We start from the raw sequence: 7,992 nt of genomic DNA, 5'->3' as shown, positions 1-7,992 counted from the left end.
CAGCTCCCTCTGTCACTTCCCTCCCTTCCACTAGCTTATTGGGCAAAGCTTCCTCTAAAGATCCCCTTTGTCCTAGTCCTGAACTCACATATTTCTTCAGTTTCTTTCCTTTTTCCCCTCATGCCCTCTCTGAGTTCATCTAGTCCATGAAAGCCACTTCCTGTTCCCTCAATCCTATTCCCACTAAACTGCTGACCATTCACTTTCCACTCCTGTTCTGCATGTTAGCCAATATTAACATTGGTTCTCTATAACCAGGTGTTGTCTCCCCCTCCTTAAAATCTACTGTCATCACCCCTCTCAAAAAAAAACCCTTAACCCCACTGTCCTTGCAAGCCACCATCCCATCTCCAACCTCCATTTCCTCTCCATAGTGCTTCAGTGTGTGTTGACTCCCAAATCTGTCCTTATCTTTCCCAGAATTCTATATTTGAATCCCTCCAATCAGGTTTCTCCCCATGTTACACTATTGAAACTGTTCTGATAAAAGTCACAAATGAAATCCTATGTGACTGTGACAAAGGTAAACTGTCCTTCCTCATCCTTCTCGACCTGTCTGTGCCTTTGACACAGTTGACCACACCACCCTTTTCCAACGCCTTTTCATTGTCATCCACTGCACTCACTGGTTCTATTCTTATATACCAAATCATAGCTAGAGATAACCTGTAGTGGCTTTTCTTCCTGCCGCTGCACCATTATCTCTGGTGTTCCCCAAGGATCTACTCATGGCCCCCATCTATTTCTCTTCTCGATGCTGCCCCTCTTCTCGATGCTGCCTCTTCAGATAATGCTGACATCATCTGAAAGCACAGCATGAGTTTTCACATGTATATTGATGACACTCAGCTCTACCTCACCACCACCTCTCTCCACTTCTCCACATTGCTAAACTATTAGGCTGCTCCTCCATCATCAAGTTCTAGATGAGCAGAAATTTCTTCCGATTGGGAAGACTGAATCCATGATTTTCAGACCCCACTCCAAATTCCATTCCCTAGCTATTGACTCCTTCCTTCTTCTTGGCAACAGTCTGAGGCTAAGCCATTCTGTTCACAACCTTGGTGTCGTATTTGACCCCGAAATGAGCTACTGACTACATTTTCTCACCATCACAAAGATTGCCTATTTCCATCTCTGTAACATTGCCCAGCTTCACCCCTGTCTCAGCTAATCTGCTGCTGAAACCCTCATTCATGCCATTGTTACCTCTAGACTTGATTATTCCAATGCACTCCTGGCTGCTCTCCCATATCCTTCCCTCCATAAACTTGAGGTCATCCAAAACTCTGCTGCCTATGTCTTAAGTCGCACAAAGTCCTGTTCACCTACTGTCCCTGTGATCACTGACCTACATTGGTTCCTGGTCAAGCAATGCCTTGATTATAAAATTCCCATCATTGTTTTTAAATCAGTCCATGCTTCATTCCTCCCTATCTCTGTAATCTCTCCCGGTGCCCCAACACTCCGTTTATCTAATTCTAGCCTCCTGAGATCCACAGTTTTAATCACTCCACTGTTGGGGTCGTGTCTTCAGCTGCTAAGTCTCTAAGCTCTGGAATTCCCTCCTTACTCCTCTCTGCCTCTCGACCTCACTTTCCTCCTTTAAGATGTTCCTTAAAATCTACCTTTTTGACCAAGCTTTTGGTTATCAGACCTAATATATCTTTACGTGGCTTGGTGTCACATATTGTTTTATAAAGCCTGTGAAGCACCGTGGAACATTTTATTATGCTGAAGATGCTTTATAAATAAAAGTTGTTGTTGTAGTAGCCATGTTTGACAGTCACCAAATAAAGGGGTGCATATCTTGTTGGGTAACGTGCAAAGCTTTGTTGAAGTAAACCAACAAGAATTTTGTAACAATTCATTTTACAGACTATGAGGCAGAAGCCTTGGTGGATCTTAATACTTCCACTTAACTGTTGCAACCTCAACTTGACCTGATTTCTCCTGACAGTCTGGAACAGATTCGTCTCTAACTGGTACTCCTGTCTTTTTCCAACTCTGCAGATAAATTTGACTTAAACCAACACCGACTAGTAGCTCACACACCTAAACGAACTGGCCTACAGCTGCCAAGGCAACCAATCTTAATATAAATATGGGCATGTACATGAGCGTCAAGTAGTAAAAGTTAGTTTCTAAAGGTAAATGAGGGAATTTGTCAGTTTGTGAGCATGTCACAGGAGTTCAAGATGTAATAGAATAAATTCACTTTGAATGTACCTTGTGGTCTGCTGTCCTTTTACCAAGCAGGAAAAAATATCTGTTGAGCAAAAGACAAAGGCCAGGATTTTCCATGCCTGCCGGCATCGGGCATGCTCAGTGGCGTGAGCGGACAATATTGTGTGATCGGTTTCACGATGGCGTGAAACCAGCTTGCGATTGTCCGCTCAGCCCAACGATGGCAGGCTGCATTTCTTGCCATTGGACATCAGGAATCTCATTGTAATATATATGCATATCATTAATAGGTCAGCCCACCGGAATCGTCCCCCCCACCACTGGATTGTCCATCCACATCAGCGGGAAAGCATGCCGATATGTTTCACAGTAGCACATAAAGGCGTGCACTCAGTGGGCTGCACTTTCAGGGGAACCCGGAGGTGAGTACACAGTAACACTGTGCAGCGCTCACCAGGGTCGCCTGTTGGACTTCAAGCTTGAGGATTGTTGGGGCGAGTGGGGTGTTAAGGGCAGAACTGCCGTTGAGGTAACTTGTTGGGGGGCATTGGGCAAGGACTGCCTTGCAGTCGAGGTGACTTGTGGTGGGGGCTGGGGGCAAGGACAGCCCTGTGGCAACTTGTGGTGGGGGGGAGGTGGTCAATGGCAGCACTGCCATTGAATTTAGCGCACAAGCATTTGGGGTGGGGGTAGGGTGGGTGAGGGAAGTGGCCAGGCACTAGGTAAACCTGTATAAAGTGACCATTCCTCTGCTACTGAGACAGTTAGGTGCAGCCACATTGATATGCTTGGAGTCAGGCTTCTAGCTCCTCTGCCCACTCAAGAAATGCAGAGGCATCAAAGTGCTACCAAGTGATCCAAAGCTTTTCACTCCCCTGGCACAGACTGAAAATCCATGAGCGTTTTAGTGGACTGCAGAATAGTTGGATGACTGCACAGGTTGGACAATCTGCTTGTGAAAGCTGGCCATGGAGTAGTCAATGCTGGAGGCGCTCACAGCCCTTTGCAATGTCACTATCCCGGTTTAGACCAGTCGCCCCCATGGTTCAAGCTAATAGTGAGCCTTGCAGTGCGGGTTTGGAGAACGCCTGTGCCTGAGCTGAGAGCACAGCATGCAGTCCAGTGGGCAAAGCTACTGCCAGTCAGGTGGGCGGGGTTTTGGGCAGCCAAATGGTGGCCAGCACTCTCCAGGAAGTGTTAAGGGGCCGTCACACTTAACCAGGACAGGCTTTTAGTAAACCCATGCTAACCATGTGACTCTCTTTCATCCTACAGGAGCAGCACATCAGGATCATGGAGCCTGGTGAACTATCTGTATCCCTGATGGCCTACAGAGAGAGACGATGGAGAAGAAAGTGACTGAGGCTCCTGGCTGCACAGAGGCAGTAGCAGCAACCTCAGGAAGCAGGGGCAGCTAGGGCTCCTGCACACGCCACCCAAGAGCCACAGCGAGCCGTCGCTGGTCAGTGCCCAGTGACAACCAAGGTCTATAGATACCACCTTTCACTCCTGCAGATGACTGAGAACTAGTGTCGCCAAAGACTGAGCATGTTTAGGGAGCTGGTCGGTCACAACTGCCAGCTACTGAAGATTTGATATCACGGGGACATGGAGGGCATCCACTGCCAGCGGCTGTGAAAGTGACCTGGGTGCTCAATTTCTATGTCAGTGGCTCCTTTCAGGGCTCCACAGGTGATCTCTGTGGGATATCACAAGCCTCCACTCACAAATGCATCCATGGGGTCACGGATGCCATCTTCATGAGGGCACACAACTTTGTGCATTTCACCCGGGACCAAGGCAGCCAGGATGCAAGAGCGATTGGATTCGCCTGGATCTCGCGTTTCCCACAGGTTCAGGGTACGATCAACTGCACTCACATGGCGCTCAGTTCTCCATCACAACACACGGTGAACAACATCAACTGCAAGGGGTTCCACTCGGTGAATGTGCAGTTGCTATGTGACCACCAGAAATGCATCCTGCAGGTGTGTGCGCGGTTTCCAGCGAATGTGCACGACTCTCACATCCTCAATCGTTCACTAGTCCCTGACGTATTCCAGGGTCCATAGAGGCTGCAGGGTTGGCTCCTCAGGAACAGCAGAGGCTGTGGCTGATGACACCTGTGCAGCGGCCTCACACTGCAGCAGGGCAAAGGTATAATGAGGCTCATGCTGCAACTCACACCTTGGTGAAGCAAACCATCAGGATGCTCCAGAAATTGAGATTCTAGTGCCTGGAGTGGCCTGGTGGAGCCCTGCAATACAGTCCACAGAGGGAGTCCTGCATTGTCAATGTCTGCTGTACCTTTTACAACCTGGCACTGCAATGGGGAGAGGAGCTGGCTGAGAAGGAGATGGAGGAGCTGGAGGTCTCCTCCATGAGGAGGATGCCGATGAGGAGGGAGGGTGAGGAGGTCGTCAAAGGCGATGATGACGGGGATGAGGCCCTCGCACTGCCCAGACGAGGCAGGCGCGCTCGGGAGGCCCTCATAGCTGCTAGATTTGTGGAGGATGGCGATGACATGCAGTGAGGTGACCCCATTGATCCTCACATTGCATCTGTGAATGTTAGACTCCAGTCTGGCTTATGACAGCATGAATACCCTCTGTGAAAATGTTCCTGTCATTGAGATGCAGTGCAGGCCCTAATAGTTGCTCAGTTGCAGGAGGATGATGACGACATGCAGTGAGGATACTCCATAAATCTTCACACTGCCTCTGAGAATGTCTGACTCCTGTCTGGCCAAGCGACTCACTTGCACTCTCTGACCAGAGTCATATCATAGAGATGTAGCCATGAAACTTTAGAAACACTTGATCCTTTGTCCACCTTCAGCACCTGAGCCCTTCAGGAGCAGAGCATCACTGGTCACAGATGCTGAAGGGATGGGGGCAGCCCCGCCTTAAAGGTGCTGAGAGCACACAGAGAGAATGAGAGAATTCTGTGATGCCTGCCCACGACATTCTGGCAGCAATGACAAACACCATCGAGGTGCAGACATCAGTAATGTGTATGGTGAGTGTGAGGCTGGACCATCACTTTGATCTGGAGGCTGCACAGAGCACAGGGAAGAGACCCTGGACTGAGACACCTGCCTTTATTTTGTGCAGAAAGTTTTCACATCTGAGTGACATGAGCACTGCTCATCAGAACAAGGGGCCATAGGCAGAGAGACATTCTTGGGAGTTTATTGATGTAGTGAACAGTGTATACAAGTGATTAATAACCGTGTCCAGGCTGTGCAACTAATTCTTCTTAACTTTCCTAACCCTGCCGCCACGTCTTGGTGCTCCCCGTACATCCACAGCAGAGGTGGAGGCAGCCTGCTGACTGCAACACCCTGTCTGTGATACTCTTGGCGGGCGTCCTCTAGAGGGCAGAGACTTGGAGGATTCCAGCCTGCTTTTGGGGTCCTGCTGTATGGCAGTGACACCTTCCTCGGCCTGTAAAGCTGGAGCTGCTGAGGTCACAGGAAGAGCAGATTCAGGTGGGCCTGGATGGATGGCCCTGGGATGTGCTCCTGCTAATCCCTCTCCCTATGGGTGCCTGAATGCCCCTGGCTGACTCCTTGAGGAAGTGGGGTAACTGGAGTGAGATTGAGCTGCCTGGCACCCCTCTTGCGTACACACTGTTGGAAGCCTTCTATGACATCAGCGATGGAATTGAGTCCACGCAGCAGTGCAGGGGCAAGGTCCTGGACCAAGGTCTCCATGGCGGCTGCCATCCTACCAGTGTTGACTTCGATGTGTTGGCATGTAGGTGCTAGTGCCTCAGAGTGAAGGCGGACGGACTCCTCCATTGTGCCTTGCAATCTGAGGAGTGTCGCAGTCATCCCTTCCTGATGTTCCTGAGCTTGCCTTTGCAGCTCCAGCAACTGTGACATGACTATGAGTCCAGAAGCTTTTCATCTGACTCGGACTCAGCAAATTTCTGGCCTCCAGCAGTGCTCCCAGTGGTGGGCGCCTGGGAAGTCCCTGCCACCACCTGCTGTGGATGAGACAGTGCGATGTGCTCACCAGATTGTTGTCCTGGGGCTATTCTAAAACTCAGTCCCACCAAAGTGCGTGTGCCTGCACTGGTGGAGGGTGTGGGTGAGCACTGTGACGGGACTTCAAGGAAGCTGCCTCCAGATTCCTCTTCAGAGGTTTCCTCGGGGCTTGATTGGGGTGCTGGGTCATGGACTCCGTCAGCTATTTCCCAGATGCACCTGCAGAAGCAAGGAGAGATAATTAGTACATGGTAGAAGCCTGTGAAACAGGACATATCACTCACAGTAGGGTTGCCTGATGGATGTTGCACTGCTGCATCCTCACTTGATAGAGCAGAGCCGACCTCACCGTCAGCGCAGGACTGGTCCAGATCTTCTCCGGCCAGCTGGATGGCTCTGTTTTCAAGGTCTGTGAGGACCTTGCTTTTAGGCATTCCTTCACTGGTCTGTGACCTCTCCCTGTTGTTGTTTCCAGCTTGTCCTGCATGAGTAGAGAAAGTATAAGCAGGATGCCTGCCAGGCCAGATGATAAGTATGCATGGCCTGTGTGCTTGGTGAGTGGTCCCATGGGTGGGATGAGGACAATGATGGTGAGTGTAAGAGAATGAATGGTGATGTCCCATGAGCTGGCAGTGAGCGAGATCCCTGTGGATGTGAGATGAGTTTGTGAGTGTGTGATGGTTGAGAGTGATGAGAAGAGTGACTTACCCTGGCGGAATGGCGGAGATCATTTATCCTCTTGCGGCACTGGGTGTCCTCTTTTGGGTGTTGGGTGCCAACTGGGTGTTGGCACTGACCACCGCTGCCACTGCCACCTAAGTCTGGTTGGTCACACCTCTGCCCATCCTGCAACCAGAGCAGGGGTAGAGGACATCCTGGATGGACTCCATGGCTTCCAAAAGGTGTCACAGTGACGCAGAACCTGGGGGCTGCAGTCTTTGTGCCTTATGTGGACATCTTCCCTGCAGGAGTCGTGGGCTGGAAGCCCTAAGATGTGTGCGCCCGGCTGGACTTTAAATATGACGCCTGGAGTGATGAAGCGGTAAGGCGATGGTGGGTGGGTGAATGAGAGTCCGCCCACCGTGGAAACACGTGTTTCCCAGGAAGGCATAAATAATGTGACAAGCCTGGGATGATACAGTGTGAAAACCCACCATCATACCCGCCTGCTACCACACTTTGTGCAAATCTGGAATGATTTCGCCCAAAGTGGTTGATTCCTGGGGTTTGTTTGGAAGCTCCCTGTGACATCAAATTAAAATCAGTGGCACCCTTCACTGACATGGGTAATGTACAATATATTGTTGGCTGACCTAATATGTTTGAACCAGACACAATTCAATCACAAAATCCCTGATGAGTCTAAGGCTCACCATGCTATGGTCAGCTAGCTGACTTTGTTGCAACAGATCCACTTCCTGAGGTAATATCATAGCTAATTGCTCCCAAGGTTTAACAATAACAAGCCACCACAGGCCATTTTATCATGTTTTTGAGCTTTTTATGGAGTAGAAATTCTTAAAGTTGTGTTAACAACTGAAAATAATCCCTCAGTGCTTTTAAGTCATACTTAGTTTTTCACTCACATTAGTGAAGGAGGGAAAATAGGGCCCTGGTCTTTCTTAATTTAATTGGTAAGTAATAAATGTAGATACAAACACTCTTTAGCCCAAAGCTCCAAAAATGAATGGGTGGAACAGAAAGTGACATTAGAGAGTACCACACTTTCACTCTGTAATAAGGGCTCTGACATTATTTCCTGCATTATCTCAGGCAACATTATAGTTCTTTAGCATTGGTTACAATCGTTCTTT

This window comes from Carcharodon carcharias, chromosome 1 (assembly GCF_017639515.1).
Source record: "Carcharodon carcharias isolate sCarCar2 chromosome 1, sCarCar2.pri, whole genome shotgun sequence".
Lineage (NCBI taxonomy): Eukaryota > Metazoa > Chordata > Chondrichthyes > Lamniformes > Lamnidae > Carcharodon > Carcharodon carcharias.
This window is presented reverse-complemented; position numbering follows the sequence as displayed.